Source organism: Dreissena polymorpha, chromosome 4 (assembly GCF_020536995.1).
Source record: "Dreissena polymorpha isolate Duluth1 chromosome 4, UMN_Dpol_1.0, whole genome shotgun sequence".
NCBI lineage: Eukaryota > Metazoa > Mollusca > Bivalvia > Myida > Dreissenidae > Dreissena > Dreissena polymorpha.
In genome coordinates, this window is record NC_068358.1 from 25,739,822 (window position 1) to 25,757,810 (window position 17,989).

At 34.6% G+C, this 17,989-nt stretch overlaps 1 long non-coding RNA gene across 1 annotated transcript; it reads left to right on the forward strand.

The window, feature by feature from the left end:
- Positions 1 to 6,444: 6,444 nt before the first annotated feature.
- Positions 6,445 to 15,605, forward strand: LOC127880056 (uncharacterized). Its single transcript, XR_008049396.1, has 6 exons — positions 6,445 to 6,677; positions 7,129 to 7,194; positions 7,571 to 7,656; positions 12,880 to 13,015; positions 13,255 to 13,473; positions 13,859 to 15,605. It is a non-coding gene; the product is annotated as an uncharacterized LOC127880056 (long non-coding RNA).
- The last annotated feature ends 2,384 nt before the right edge of the window (positions 15,606 to 17,989 follow it).

Sequence of the window (17,989 nt, forward strand, 5' to 3'; positions counted from 1 at the left end):
TAGTTGGCTAAAATGACACGTTATGCTTGTGTTACACAATGTTCACAGTTACATGTTAATATTGGTTCTTTTCGGCGACAGTTTTTTAGCTCATCTATTTTTTTGAAAAAAAAAATGAGCTATTGTCATCACCTTGGCGTCGGCGTCAGTGTCGGCGTCCGGTTAAGTTTTGCGTTTAGGTACACTTTTCTCATAAAGTATCAATGCTTTTGCATTCAAACTTGGTACACTTACTTACTATCATGAGGGGCCTGGGCAAGCAAAGTCAGATAACTCTGGCTTGCATTTTGACAGAATTATGTGCCCTTTTTATACTTAGAAAATTGAAAATTTTGGTTAAGTTTTGTGTTTAGGTCCATTTTATTCCTTAAGTATCAAAGCTATTGCTTTCATACTTGCAATACTTACTAACTATCATAAGGGGACTGTGCAGGCAAACTTATGTAACTATGACTGGCATTTTGACAGAATTATGTGCCCTTTTTATACTTAGAAAATTGAAAATTTGGTTAAGTTTTGTGTTTAGGTCCACTTTTCTCCTAAAGTATCAAAGCTATTGCTTTCATACTTGCAACACTTACGAACTATCATAAGGGGACTGTGCAGGCAAAGTTATGTAACTATGATTGGCATTTTGACAGAATTATGTGCCCTTTTTATACTCAGAAAATTGAAAATTTGGTTAAGTTTTGTGTTAAGGTCCACTTTTTTCCTAAAGTATCAAAGCCATTTCTTTCATACTTGCAACACTTACTAACTTTCGTAAGGGGACTGTGCAGGCAAAGTTATGTAACTCTGACTGGCATTTTGACGGAATTATGTGTCCTTTATACTTGAAAATTTGGTTAAGTTTTGTGTTTTGGTCCACTTAACCCCTAAAGTGTCATAGATATTGCTTTCATACTTGGAACACTCGCAAACTATCATAAGGGGACAGTACAGGACAAGTTGCATAACTCTGGTTGTCATTTTTATGGAATTATGGCCCTTTTTTGACTGAGTACCTTTGAATATATGGTTACATTTTGTGTTTAGATCCACTTTACTTCTTAAGTATCAAGGCTATTGCTTTTAAACTTGAAATACTTTCATGCTATCATGAGGGTACTGTACCTGGCAAGTTGAATTTTACCTTGACCTTTGAATGACCTTGACTCTCAAGGTCAAATTATTAAATTTTGCTAAAATTACCATAATTTATTTATTTATGATTAGATTCGATTGATACTTTGACAAAACAACTCTTACCTGACATACCGCAATTGACTCCGTCCAAACCATTCCCCACGCCCCCACCCCCCCCGAATCCCCCCCCCCGAATTCCCCCCCCCGAATCCCCCCTCCCCGAACCCCCCCTCCCATTTTTTTAATTAAAGATCATCTAAGAAATGACCACCACACCCTCACACTATACCCCCCACCCCCACCCCAAAACAAAAATTGTTATGCTCCCCAATAGGGTGGCATATAGCAGTTGAATTGTCCGTCAGTGTCAATCAGTCTGTCTGTCCGTCCGAAAAAAAAATTAACATTGGCCATAACTTTTTCACTTTTTAAGATAGCAACTTGATATTTGGCTTGCACGTGTATCTCATGGAGCTGCACATTTTGAGTGGTGAAAGGTCAAGGTCAAGGTCATCCTTCAATGTCAAATGTCAAATTTATGGTGTCTGTTCGTCCGAAAACTTTTACATTGGCCATAACTTTTTCAATATTGAAGATAGCAACTTGATATTTGGCGTGCATGTGTATCTCATTGAGCTGAACATTTTGAGTGGTAAAAGGTGAAGATCAAGGTCATCATTCAAGGTCAAATGTCAAATATATGGCGTCTGTCTGTCCGAAAACTTTAACATTGGCAAAAACTGTTTTAATATTGAAGATATCAACTTGATATTTGGCATGCATGTGTATATCATGAAGCTGCACATTTTTAGTGGTGGCAGTTCAAGGTCAAGGTCATCCTTCAAGGTAAAAAAAAATAAAAATCAAAGAGGCGTTCTCATAAAGCTGCACATTTTGAGTGGTGGAAGTTCAAGGTCATCCTTCAAGGTCAAGGCCATCCTTCAAGGTCAAAGGTAAAAAAACAAATAAACAATTTCAAAGCGGCATTATCATGAAGCTGCACATTTTGAGTGGTGGAAGTTCAAGGTCAAGGTCATTTTCAAGGTCAAGGTCTTCCTTCAAGGTCAAATGTTAAAAAATATTCAAAGCGGCGTTAACATGAAGCTGCACATTTTGAGTGGTGTAGGTTCAAGGTCAAGGTCATCCTTCAAGGTCAATGTCATCCTTCAAGGTCAAAGGTCAAACAAAATAAAATAAAAATTCAAAGCTGCGTTATCATGAAGCTGCACATTTTGAGTGGTGGAAGTTCAAGATCAAAGTCATCCTTCAAGGTCAAATTTTTTTTTTTAATTCAAAGCGGCGTTCTCATGAAGCTGCACATTTTGAGAGGTTGAAGTTCAAGGTCAACGTCATCCTTCAAGGTCAAGGTCATCCTTCAAAGTCAAAGGTCAATTATTTTAAATAAAAATTTAAAGCGGCGTTCTCATGAAGCTGCACATTTTGATTGGTGGAAGTTCAAGGTCAAGGTCATTATTCAAGGTCAAGGTCATCCTTCAAGGTCACAGGTCAAAAAAAAAACTTCAAAGCGGCGTAATCATAAAGCTGCACATTTCGAGTGGTGGAAGTTCAAGGTCAAGGTCATTCTTCAAGGTCAAGGTCATCCTTCAAGGTCAAAGGTAAAAAAATAATATTGCAAAGCGGCCTTCTCATAAAGCTGCACATTTTGAGTGGTGGAAGTTCAAGGTCAAGGTCATCCTTCGAGGTCAAAGGTAAAAAAAAATTCAAAGCGGCGCAATAGGGGGCATTGTGTTTCTGACAAACACATCTCTTGTTTTTTTCAAACATGGTTAAAAAACACAAATATTAATTTTTATTATTTAATTTTTGAAATACCGTCCAACCATCCCACCCAAGAATCCCCCCCCCCCCCAAGAAAAATATTTAAAAAAATTGCATTTTTTTTTGCATTTTTGGAAGATAATGTAATAAATGACCACATCCCAACACTATACACCCCTCTCCACTCCACCCCTCCCTCCTTTGTGATTGAAATTGAGATAGGTTCCTACACCTTTAAAAAGAAATATAGATGAGCGGTCTGCACCCGCAATGCGGTGCTCTTGTTGACAGTGGGCTTCAGATGAATTGTTTAGCTCTGGATTTTACCCTGTCCTTGAAAACACCATTTAAGGATAAAGAAAAGAAGTGATGTATAAAAATCATAGTTGTACTGTGTTATAAAATTTATAGATCAAAGTGGTACTGTCATGTTATTCTACGATTATACTTGATTACTATATACAGTCAAACCTGAATTCAGCGGTCAGTCAAGGGAAATGACCAAAGTGACCGTTGTCCACAGGTGACCGTTGAATTCGAACCACAATTTTAAGATGGTTGGTCAGTTGGTAGTATTGCTACGTCGTTACCCCACCCAGTCGTTTGTATACAGTGTAAAACAAATGCTCATTGCCGTTAACTAAGCATAATTATAGAATTTACTTACATTGAATAATACAGAATAATATCTTATAGATTGATTAAATTTAATAGTGTTAAACTAGAGTAATGACTTTATCAACGCTAGTATAATTGTTTACTCATGCATCTCGTTCATTTAGTAAATAAAGCTTGTCACGTGCCATTGACGTCACGTCCGTCCAAGTCTAAACAGCGGATTCGCTGTCATAAACCGATAGTACGGTATAATTATACCGTTCTCATTCAAAGAAAAAGACGCAACAATTTTGTTAAAATTTATTCGTTCGCAAACATCACACAAACAGCATTTTCATTCAACAACCTCATTCAAAATACAAACATTCATTCCTTCTTTATAACAAAAACATAGCACATCATGCACAAAAAAACAAGATAACTTATCCCGCAAAAAACTTCAAAACACACACACAACCATTATCACTCGCAACAAGCAAAACAATTCACTCCACGCTAAAAAAAAACTCGCTTATCTTCTTTTGAATACTAGAACACTTGACCCGGTGCGCAAAGAATTCGTCATGAAATTTCATGATGGAGTCAAGCATTACCTGGTTATTCTTTGACAAAGCAACGTTCTTTAAGTGATTGATGTACTGGCACGTTTTGCTGACGGAACAGACGGTGCTGGATGGTGGAAGTGCAGAGTACTTATTAGCGGTCATTTAATTAGCGATAAATACTTTGAACGTGTCACAAACGCTGACATATTTTCTTTTGAAGATTACCCGACAATTATCCCCGGAAAACAAACCTTCTCAACACCTTATTATTTGTTTACTCGCAGCGGGCCGCTGTTATTATATCAAAGGCAATTACAGCTATCAGACGCTTTAACCGCAAAATAGACGAACAAATCATGTGCTGTGTTTTTAATTTTCGCGACTCGAGACGACTGACGCGTGACCGTTGATTTCAGTTTTGGAGTGGAATATAGTGGCCGCTGGCCGTTATTTTCAAGTGTAATATAGAGTGTTTTTCGTCGGGGGGATTCTAGACTGACCGTTGTGTGCAGGTGGCCGTTATTTTCAGGTGGCCGTTAGGTCAGTTTCGACTGTATTACGAAAATGTCATATTCGTGGATGTATAGTGCCAATAAACTGATCGCAAGTCTTGCCAAATGCAAAACGAGTTGTGTTTTGAGTTTGGTTGTGTTAAGACCGGCCGTGACTTTTGTTTCCTTAGCGCCAATCTAAATTATACGTCGGATATCATTTTCTAAAATATTTTTAGTTTAAACTAAGCTTTATCTTTGAAGCGTAGTCGACATATGGATCTCATAAATATAGTTTGTGTGAATCCTGTATACAGCGCGGGATTGTATATCAATATTCTCCTCCTTAATGTTTTTGCAAAATCTCACCACTGTATACATTTAAAATTCAATGCAATCGGTGTGTGCAATTTTCGTGGCCGTTCGTTTGACCTACGTTAAAAAGTCCAACTTAATGTCCTTTGACTGTAATATTAAATACATTCAAAGAGCGAACAACTGCGGTGCGTTCAGCGCTTTGATTCACAAAGCAGACAGCAGACACTGATTCAGTTATGCCTCTTAACCGGCAAGTGCAATGTAAAGCTAATTCTCTGGCTTACCACCAGACTCGCCTATTTACGTGTTGGGATAAGGTTATGCGGGTATAATATTCCTTACGAATGCTCCATTTGCTTGAAGCTGCAAGATGTTGCAATGAGTATTTAATGTAATGACCGTTTCAAAAGATACATTTAGTTAAAGTAACCTTAAAGGTAAACATCTATTTCGTCAAATGACGCATATAAACAAATGATTTAATAGTCAGTGCATTGAGTTATTGTGAAACAGTGTAAACATCATAGAGATACTACATTCATTCTTCTGTACGCAATGATCGCACCAGAACGGATGATTAATACAAAGAATAAAGAAAGCAACTAACACATTACACCGTATTTTACAATTAATCATTTTACATAGACACATTTCAAATTCAAGGTAAGTGCAATAAACTGCAGATTTTGAATATAGTCTTGTTTTGTTTTAATAGTATGTTGTAGGTTGTTAAAAGATGTAGATAAATATGCAATATGTTTCACGTAGCCATTGAATATGGTTTAATTGCAGTTATATACTCAGCACATTTATTTAAACTCAGTAGCAAATGTGATCGCAGCGCAATATCAATTAGCATTCTATTCGTTTCAAATTAAATGTGTTTCACCTGGCAATTATGTATCGTATGTGACGAAAAGATTTTTGGTTCGAATAAGTTTATTCACGTGTCTTCACGGTTACATTATAATTACCTCCCTTACTTTTACAATTACCAAGTTAACAATATGGAGATGTAATTTAATTAAAGTGATATTATGGGCATCTAACAGTATATGCTATGTGTATAGGTGTCAATCGCAACACGTTTATTTTTGGTGTTTTCACTACATATACACTTATATTTGTTATCGAATATAATATATATTTTTATAAACAACTAATTGGTCAGTTACCACATTTTAACTAACTCTTTTGACCTGTTAATTCTTTCCAGCTCAATTCAACAGTGAAAAATGCCCATAATATCACTTTAAATAACACAGTAATTTCTGTTTTCGTATTGGAAATGATTTATTAAGAATTTATAGAGCATTTGATATTTTAAGAGTGTGTGTAAATAAAATCCTGCATATATATTCGGCTCGTTTCTGTGGCAATGGATAAGGAATGGATTGTATGTAATCTCCGTTGAGTTCGGAGGGCGATCGGTTAGCTTCGTCAAAAGCGAAGGAAGTACGGTAACGTCGGTGGTTTCCGGATCGTGTCTTTCCGTCGGCTAGGTGGCGCTCGGTTCGCCAGTATATAAAGGCTCGCAAATATGCAAATTGGTCACTTTTGCGGATGAGAGCAGGACAACATCTGAAGAAAGGGCGTGGTACTTTTAATAACATTTCTCTGGAGCATTTGGGTAATTACGTTGACTTCAAACGGTGCTGCCCAGGCTGCAGAGTCCCTGTTGCAAGCTTAAAGGGTTGGTGTCTACGGAAGTCGTGTAAGGTGGTGGACGTTTTACCTAGGGCCTTGGGGTGACAAATAGCTAAAGCTTCATTGAATGCAACGGTTCCCTGTTTGTCGCACTGTAAGTATTCGTTACGACTTGATTACTTTTTTATTTTCTAATCAAATGGCAGGGAGCTGGAAGAAAATGATTGAATTATATTGTTATTTTGTAATTGGCCTTTCGAGAGCTTTGGCACATAGCGCTCGGTGGCGGCCTCAGAAAGTCGGCCGGCTCGTGTTACACGTAAACAAAAAGCTCAATGTTATTATATCAGATAATTAAGGCTTTAATCTTGGGTGCCTTAATATACCTAATTTAAGAAGAGAAACACAAAAAATAGAACATTCAACTGGTGAGTCTAATGTATATAGACTATAAAGACGGGATTATCGATTACTCACTATCTCTTCAACAGTCTTCACTTAAGCATGTTTTAAGTTTGAATTAATTTTCTTATATGTGATTCATTATCAAATTGCTCTTGTCCGCTGTTCCCTCCATGTATTTGGTCGATTGTGGTTGATTTCAGATATAAATAGCGGCAGCGATGGACAAGAACACGGAAATATACGGGATGTCATGTATACCAGACATGGTTAAATATGTTTTATTTTCCTTTTAGCACATATCCAAACATTTATCATCAGTCAAGGCGAACATATTTACACTATATTAACTTCCAGTTTGGTTTAATAGTTCTATTTCTTGAGGCATACCTGTCTCGCTCAGACTTTTACGTTAATTTAAATTTATAAACAGTCGATTAGATTTTTTAGAAACTCCCCGTAAGTAGGCCTCAATTAAAAACTGTTAACTTTACAGATATGTTTTAGTAAAAGGCAGATTCTTAATTGAGAAAATCAAACAATCAGTAATATGTCGAATATGAATATGGTAATGAAACATGCATGCTTTTTACATATATTCCTTTGTACTGTCGTTCATTCGTAATGTTATAAATACGTGTTTAGGCGCATGGGGAAAAGGAGAAGAGGCAGTTGAACAAACGGGAAGAAAACGCTGGACTGATCTGTGAAATTGCCGAGTTGTGTAATCGGTAAAGTGAATATTTTCCTTGCACTTGACGTTCACCAACTTGACAAATTTATCACTATTAACATTAATAGTTTATGTTAGAACGTTCAGATACTTACTGGTATATATATAGTTTAGATTGAAACCATTCCTTAAATGTAAGTTATTTTGAATTTTAAAATGCATTGTACTGAATGTCTATATTGTATTACCAGAGGTAAGTTGATACTACATCGGGGCTTTGTATTTCGCTTTTCTTTATAAAACAGACAGGAGTGTTCATATTTGATTATTAAATTGTTTTATCGATTTACATTTTGCTAAGGTTTTATTACAATACACCACGGAATAAACAGTCTATAAATATTAATATGGAATTATATGTTAAAGAAAATTCAATTGTAATAGGTGTATTTCTCACCTCACCAACCATGTACTAGTCATGGCTAACTACTGTCCATAACTGTTATTTGTGGTGATTACAGATATTAACCATCCAATTAAAATCCGAAAAACATCTTTAGCTATAAAACATTGCTTGTTTCTACAGTGTATTTGTTCTTTTCAACGGACTTGTTCACAGTTTCTCAAAATGAGAAATTTCAATTTTTGGTCACATACTCAAAATATAACTGAAAAAAATTCATATGTGAGCCAACTAACACCAAAGACGGAGGCCCAAACTGAAAATACGTTTTCGCTTACGAATAATCATTGTCAGAAATTGATATTTATAAAGCGTTACAGACGAGAAACATTTTGTTCTTTGGTGAGTTCTGTTTTTATTTTTATATTTGGTAATAATGTATAGCTTGCTCACATAAAGTATAATATAAAGATAATATAATGTCAGCACGAAGGGTCGAGGGGTAAAGGCGCGAGTCTTTTTCTCCATATGTCAGTGGCTCGAGTCCAGGTGAGATTAAGATTTTTCTTTTTTTCCTTGTTAAATTTTATGCTTGATTTATACTGGAAATCTTTAGCTCGATGCTAACATATATCGATGTGTACAGATATCAAGTTAAAGCATGTAGTGAAAAATTTCAAACACGCCAAAATATGTGAACAATTCTTTTAAACTTAACAGAGCTAAACATATAATAAGGAGTGCAACTTTATGTAAAGTAACATACAGACAAAAATAAGGAATAAAGAAATTCGTTTGCTTTTTTATCATTTGGATATTTTTGTGTATGTCCGCCCTAAGCACGGATTATTGCTAACTCCACGACAGCAAGTTTCATGTGTGTTCTAACGCGGATATAACAACTAATATTGAAGAAATACCAACTGAATGAATAAAACAATATATCCATTTTATAATTGCATCCCATATTATAATTTTTTAATTTTTTTTTTGCTTTAAAATATTATTTTTTTTATTACTTTTTTTTAATATAGTCTTTTTTAACCTCGTCCATAGATATGTGCAGGTCGAGGCCATCCTGCTCCATACCTTACAAAATAGTATGTGTTAGTAGCTTAAAATTAATATGTATAAATATATATATAAACATTGTACAAATCATACAACAAGAATGCAGTGTATTATAATACAAGTATTATAATAAAAGTACATGCACAAATAACACATATAATTTTTATCTATCTAGAAGTTTAATAAAGATTAATATATATTAAATACACAAATTTAACAAAAGTGTAAAGAAAAAAAGGCATGTTACCAGTGTACTAAAATATGTTTAGTTGTTAATATTTTTAACATGTATTAAATACATATATTGAATTATATTGGCTTGGGTTCATTCTATGAGTATTCTTACAACTGGCCAATTAGGGAATTCATTATTTTGATGAGTTGTCTGCTTTTGGATTTCCCATGATAAAAGTAGACTTCTCTTAAGTCCTGGAACATTTGGGATTTTGTTTGTTTGTTTACACATAAAGATATACATTTTAATTTCAAGAAGCAATACATTTTATTGATAGGATTCTTTTTTTTTCCGTGCAAATTCCAAGAATCATGTCCTGGCAAGAGAGTGTAGGCATATTGACATTATTTATATTCAATACGTTCGAAACATGTTGAACAATTATTTGGATGTGCTCACAGCCCCCCCCCCCCCAAAAAAAAAAGAAGAGTTAAAGTTTTCTCATATTTATTACAAAAAGTACATTTATTATCATCAACAATTTTCATTTTATAAAGCAGATATTTAGTACCTAAAATTCTATGTATTATTCTAGTATGTAACTATTGTATGTAAGTATCTCTGGTTATTTTAAAAACAAAGCTGTGCACATACTTCCAGTCAATATTATTAAATATTGTCAAGTATATCATCAGGTTTTATTATTTTGATTTTGTTTATGTACATTCTATAATATATCAGCACATCCTTACAGAAAAAAAGTAAGAATTTTAACAATTTTGTCGATATACGTATTTCCCATATTTATCATTTGTTTAACATTGAACAGTGAATACACAAGTTGGAAACATTTTCCTCTACATGTTACTAATTTCTTTATCCATTTAAGCTTCATACTTTTTTTCAAATGAGTTAACATCAATCATATTGAGCACTCCATCTTCATAAGATTGTATATTATGCTTAATTTTTATTGGTCCATTCTATATGAAGTTGTTAAAACAATGTTGTATTTGTTTCAAAATATTGTATCCTGGGCTAGGAAGAGTAATTAGTGTGTAAAAAGGGGAAGTAACAATGTTTTAACTATGATTATCTTTCCTAATGGTGTAATATATCTTCTTTTCCAAAATTGTATTACACTTCGTAAACTTGATATTTTGTTTTGAAAATTTAACTCGGCCATTTTTTCTAAATCTACATCAAATATGATGCCTTATACTTTAAAATTTGTTGTGCCAAACTGAAGTTTGTACTTAGTTTTAATTGAGTAAGTGCTATATTTTTTTGTACCTATCCATATCAGATTTGTTTTGTCAAAGTTTATTTTCAATCCAGACTCTAAAGCAAATCTATGTAATTACTGCAAAGCAGCATTAAGAGAGATATCAGAACCATCTAACAAGAGAGGTGTCATCTGCAAATTGAGAAATCTTATATTCAACATTTTCTATCTTTATTCCTTTTATGTTTTTTGAGTTTCGAATTAGAATGGCCAAAATTTCTTCGCTTAAAATAAAGATATATGAGCTGATTGGGTCACCTTGACGGCATCCTCTTTCAATTCTTATGAAACCCATTGATCTGAATAGTTGTTATGGTGTTATATAAGAAGAGACGGATCCATTTTCTGAGCATAGTGCCAAAATTAAAATGCAGTAAGGTTTTTTAAATAAAATTAAAGGAGAGTGTATCGAAGGCCTTTTCAAAGTCCAATGTCATTAAAAGTCCAGGTATTTTGTTATCTTCTGTGTATTTTAAAATATCGTATAGTAGTAGTGTGTTTTCTCCTATATATCTTCCTTTAATAAAGCCAGTTTGGTCGTTAGAAATAAGTTTTTAATCTATTTGCAATTATACCTGAGGCTATCTTATAAACAACATTTAAAAGTGTTAAAGGTCTAAGATTTTGTAAGAATTGTCTTGGTTTGTTTTATTTTGGTATGCATGTTATGATTCCCTGTTTTTGAGTAATTGACAAAGATCATGAGATGAAGGCATAACTTAGACTTCTTAGACTTAAAACTTTAAGATCCTTCCAGACAATTTTGAAAAAAAACTCTGTAGTGAAGCCATCTGAGCATGGGCTTTTCTCATTTTTCATTTTTTTAGTGTAGCAGAGATTTCTTCAATTGTCAGCAAGCCTTCTATTGTCTAAGATTCATGATTACTTTGTTTGACTATTTGATATTGTTTTAGCTCATCAAATATGTCAGAATTACTATTGGTTTCATTTGTTACTGTTTCTGTATATAAAGTCTTGTAATATTTAGCAGCTTCAGTTAAAATTTCTTTTTGATCATATACTTTTTTGCCATCATTGTTTATAATATAAGGTATAGTTTTACTAGATGAATGTTGTTTTTCAAAATTATAAAAATATTTTATTGGTTTTTCACCTTCATCTATCCATTTTGCTCTTGATCGTTTGAATGATCCCTTTAATTTGGTTTCACGTATATTTGATAGTTGATATTATAATTTTGAAAATGGTTACATTTTTAAAGGGACCTTTTCACAGATTTTGGCATGTCTTAACATTTGTCATTAAATGTTTTAATTTCATAAATGTAAACATTGGAACTAAATAGCTCAAATAAAAAGACAAGAATAAAAAAAGAAAAAAAAGTAATGCTCATCTGGGCTCGGACCACTAACCATTGGGGACAAAATCTATCACTTAAACCACTTGGCCATCCATGCGCATACAGTGAGTGTTATATTTTGTAGTTTATAAAAGTATGAATCCTCGTAGTATCAGTCACAATATAACGATAACAACAAAGCTTATCCAATTGTTTCTCGTTTGTAACTCTTAATAATTCTCAAGTTTTAAAATCGTCAAAAGATGCATATACTGGATATTTTAGAGCATGGTAGATGTTTAGTGTTACTTTTCCTCGCAAATATCATAATTACAACAAAAATATGCAAACCTGAAAAATGTTTTTCAAGTTGATCAATTTACCAAAATGTGAAAAGGTCCCTTTAAAACAAGTAAATTAATGGAAACAAGCAACTTTTGATTTGTAGATATTTTTGAGAAACTTGAATCTGAGGATAATCACATGGTAAGCAATATATAATGAAAAGTATATGGTTTTGGAAAATAGAGATGTTCCTATCACAATGCATTTCAATAAAATATTATTTTAGACAAAATTGTAAAGTGTTTAGTAAGGGATACTTTATTAGTTTTGCTGATTGTAGACCGGACAGGAAAGACCCAGAGGTTCTTTTGCTTCTTGGAAGCATCGGTTTAGGAAAAAGTGCAATGGTGAACACCATCATCAAAGCCATGACGGGAAAATATTTCCACAAAGCTAAAACTGGCCAAGGGAATGTGTCATCAAAAACGCTTGCATTTGAATGGCAAATGTCATATTTACTATACATTTAGTTTATTGAGTTCGTGCCACAGATGCACTCAAGTCAATTGAAGTAACTCAATCAGTGATATCTTCCTTAAGTGTACCCAGTTTATGCTTATAGTGGTTAAGTTTATAAGAAATTAAATGTTCATGATGCATAAGTAAAACGCATAGATTGTAGCATGTATATTAATTCAAGCCATTTACAAATTGTTTTGGTTAATCGTACAATAACTTAAATTCAATTATTGATATATATAGGTTTGAAAACTGTGGAATTGAGAAGTACGAGCTGCATGGTTTACAGAAAGAAGCATTTTCCAATATTCTGCATAAGTTGCCTAACATTATAGACGTACCCGGAACATAGGCGAGTTACTCGAGGCAGTTTTTGGAGGTACACTACATGATCTATATATCAATATTGAGCAATCATTAATATAATTGGCTGTCTGTACGACTAACATTTGATCCAAATGTCTAGCTTTTTGTCATTCGTCAAAGTGATGACAACGATGAGCAAAGTAATTTAATTCAACTCTAAACACGTGTTTAGCTTCTTGCACGGATGATTTGTAAATGCATGTGAAACTTAAGTTAGTGATCATTTTGATAAACAAGACTGTTATTTTGCAGGATTCATTCCTCCCGGAACATCGGTTAAGTACTTACAAAAGTTGCAGAAAGACTACGGTGTAGGCTGCCTTAAGAAAATGTACCCGAAACATAGCAAGGAATGGACGGTAACAAGAGTTGTGTTTGTTGAAAGTGCCTCTCAATCTCTGCTGAGCGCATTAGTCAATATCGTCCACAATTTATTAGAATCTCACGACGAGGCAACAGGTTATTTCAAATGTAAGTAGTTTGTAGAAAAAGCATAATGTTTATTTAATTGTAACATGATATTCAAGGAAACTAAATCAAGAAAATTACAGAGGACAATATAGCGTGGGTTCGCTCACAACGTTTAAATGCACACCGGATTAGTTTCTCTCATTCAACAGGAAAAAAACAACAAATCATCTAGTAAGCTAACTCACTAAAGAAATATTAAACAAGCTTGATTTAGATATGTTTATAAAAGCTCGTGAGGTATGCCTGACAATAGGTATTTAATTACAAAACACGAATATATGTGCACCTTATATAATTATGTGATAACAACCTTTTGAACTGTTTCAAATATAATGAAATAAAAATGTGCTTATTTCACAATATGAAAATCAATTACTTTTTTCAGACGATATTGACCTGTTCGTAGTCATCACAAAATGTGATCTGATTGAAGGATGCAACACGTCTCTAACGACATCGGGTTCGAACTTGATTAAACACGACAAGTTTAAGGCGATGGAGAATGAAGTTGCCAAAGAGTTTAGAATAGGCGGTGCTATGGAACACAGCAGCATTCGTTGGCAGAGCTACGTGGACGGCCGATGTTTGGACGATCCGCACATCGACAACACAGCTTTCAAGTTTGTGAAGCAGATGATTCAACCGAGACGAAGAAAACATCAGGTTGAGTCTCATAAAATACCTGTGCTTACAACTCAAAGGATGCTTTTAATTGAACTTAGAAATATGAATGTAGAACTGAAGCGTGTGGTATTCATCGGTATTTTGGTCGTTTTGTATATTGTCTATAAATGGCTTACAAAAACCGTTTAAACGGCTGATTTGAAAGACTTACAATAACCAACACAAGACCAAAAGCGTTTCTTTTTTCAATATATTGTGCTTTCTAATAGATGTTTCAATGCCGAAAAAGATGTATATACGGTAATAGTATTCAATGAATTAAATAAATGTATTACTCTTATTTTATAATGGTTTTAAGGGTTAATAATGTGACAATTAATTGACAGATGTATTTCTGTTGTTTTTATGATACTTTTATTGAGGTTAAACAAACAACCATGTATGGATACATGTATTACTGTTGTTTTATGATTTTTTTCATTGAGTTTTAGCATTCGACAATTCCTCGATACATGTATCGCTTTATTTTTATGGTGTTTTGTGTAGGTTAAACATTTGACACTTAATGGATGATGTTATTTGTTATGATGTTTTAATTTAGGGTAAACATTCGACAATGAACGGATACATGTTTGTTTTTTTAATGTTTTATTGAGGTTCGAAATCCGACGATGAATGGAGACCTGTATTGCTGTTATTTTCATGATTATTTCATTGACGCTAAACATAAGACAATTTATGAGGATTAGACACATGTAAAGTTGAACAACGTTATTTATTAAGTGTACATGTATAGGTAATGACATTTGATATGACACGCATCATGCGATCATGGGTCATATGTCATATTTGGCCTGCAAAACTGCAGCACAGCCTGTTCAATCGCACCGTCTGGTCGGCAAGGTTTCGTGGTCTCATAAACGGACAGATAAGCCTCTTACCAGACAGCACAAATGCGCAGACTGTTCTTTAGCAACGCTGACCGCATATGGAATAAGACGCATTTTTGGATGATCCGGCTTATTTTTCAGAATCAATTTACATTATTCATGGAACGGATTCTGTCAAATGAAACTTGACACATTGGCAACCCTTTATATCGGCTACATGTGTTCATGGCATGTAATAACCTTTGCCAATATGTTAGCAACTTCTGTGGATACCATTATGAAACGTGTGTGTGTGTGTGTGTGTGTGTGTGTGTGTGTGTGTGTGTGTGTGTGTGTGTGTGTGTGTGTGTGTGTGTGTGTGTGTGTGTGTGTGTGTGTGTGTGTGTGTGTGTGTGTGTGTGTGTGTGTGTGTGTGTGTGCGGGGTGTGCGGGTGTGTGTGTGTGTGTGTGTGTGTGTTTGTGTGTGTGTGTGTGTGTGTGTGTGTGTGTGTGTGTGTGTGTGTGTGTGTGTGTGTGTGTGTGTGTGTGTGTGTGTGTGTGTGTGTGTGTGTGTGTGTGTGTGTGTGTGTGTGTGTGTGTGTGTGTGTGTGTGTGTGTGTGTGTGTGTGTGTGTGTGTGTGTGTGTGTGTGTGTGTGTGTGTGTGTGTGTGTGTTCCCCTCCTCCCCTCTGCTTTCCTCCTCCTTGTTTCTGCCTTTCTTTCTTTTTTGCTTTTTCCCCGTTTCTTGCTTGAAGGGAATGCTTTATTTCGCGAATAAAATGTTTTAAAAAAAAACGCTTTGTAAAAGAATTTCGATATTAAATTATCGTTCAACGATAAACACGAATAATTGTAAGGTTTGAATAAGGAATAAGGAACCTTATTATTTCGTTATTCAATCGCGAAAAAGGACCTAGGTTATCATTAACTAAAACTAAGACAAAATGTATTTCAATAAACACATGTATGTGAAATAGCCAACCTACACAAAAAATAGTTGAATTGTACTTGATTGCATTTATATATCATATACAAAAATAATTGTAGGTTTTATGTTTGGTTGTTGTAAAGTCAGTATACAAAGTAGGCAATGCCAGTTCGTTTAACAAAAGAAATCATATTTAAGCGCAAATAAGAAACACGACATGTATCGAAATAGATAAAGTAACAGTATTCTAGTTATTTTGTTTTGATTGACTTAATAATTGTATGTACTATCTTTCTTCAAAGCTTATATCAAATATGTTTAGCTTAAATCAGGAATAAGTGGCTGTTCCGTATTGCTTATTCGAATAAGGATAAATGAACCAGGAAAAGGGAACCAACTTAGTCTCCATTCTAGCACAGTCTTGCGAGCTCAACCAACAGGGCTTCTTGAGTCGTGTATTATAATAACCGGCGTCTTAGTGTCTTACCCCTTTCCTACTTAGAAGCAAAGTGAAAATTGATTTGTGCAAACAGCATAAAACCAGAACAGCCTGCGAGTAACTCGCAGTCTGTCTGTTCAGGTGTTATGCTGTTTGCTGCTAACCAGTATCTAAAGGTTGGAAATGCAGCATTTAATTAAATTTAACTTTCCAAGGAACTACAAATGCTTCAAAATACGTATCTAAGTGGTAAAGGTTTAAAATAAAGAGTATTACATATCTGATCAATCGGTGTGCTACTGGTGTAGAAAAAGTGAAATATTGGAAACAGAAACAGAAACGACAACACATATTGGTATCCGAAAGTCTTTTATTTCAGTCAAATGGAGAATTCATACGAGGTTGAATCCATACCCTCCATGCAGCTCGCTCCATCGTATCTGTATCTATCAAAAGAGTCGTGTTCTGAGAAAACTTGTCATAATGCATGTGCGAAAAGTGTCGTCCCAGATTAGCCTGTGCAGTCCGCACAGGCTAATCAGGGACGACACTTTCCGCTTTTATGGTATTTTTAGTTTCAAGGAAGTCCATCCTTAACGAAAATCAAGTTTATGCGGAAAGTGTCGTCCCTGATTAGCCTGTGCGGTCTGCACAGGCTAATCTGGGATAACACTTTACGCACATGCATTAAGCCCAGTTTTCTCAGAACAATGGTCAAATAATGCCCATGAATCCTAATCATACCTAACCTCAACACTGGGGTAGGGTCGTTTTTCAAACGGTTTATAACACCAAAATGCTTTGTAGTCTAGTTTTGATCAGTAACGTGTTACTCGTTGTTTTGCATGCATGCATTGTCATGTATTATATAAACAATCAATCGAACTATAGAGGGGTATCGACAGTACATCTCCAAACATATATTTATATATATTGAAACATGACACATTCCCACTTTTCAAGAAGATATATATCTATCAACAATTTTATATTGATGAAATCTTCAATAAAAATGCCAACATGTTTTTATCCACCCACACCTTTGGTGGGAGTCGAACACATGCTTTCAAACATGACCTTCTTTGAAGGAAAATTACTTCACTAGTCCGGCTCGATTGGTCATTGTCGGCTCGGGTACTACTTAAATGTACTCCGGGTACTCTTACGTATACTTATATGAACTCCTGATACGGAAAATATATTAACACGTACCCGGCCATTTAAGACTGTTCCCGAGTTTTATTCCCGCCCGAAATCCGATGTCATTAAACGCGCTACGGAATACGTAACAAAATTCTCTTTAAACAAAACTGCCTTGACATGCATTTTTGAGTTGGATTTTCAATAATATAGAGGTTTTTACAGAATTTTGACATAAATATAAACATCGTTAATTTGAACAAATTAGCCGACAACGACCAATTTAGCGCTAGAATTCCCTGGTATGTTTCAGTATATTTATGGTACCCGGGGTACATTTAAGTATACATAAGAGTACCCGGGGTACATTTAAGAAGTACCCGAGCCGACAATGACCAATGGAGCACTTGCCCGTTATCGAAAATGTGTATGCAGCTGGTTTTATGTACATATACAAAGAAGTATGATAAGTCTGTTAGAAGCATTTAACTACCAAGTTTGCAATGTAATTAATTTC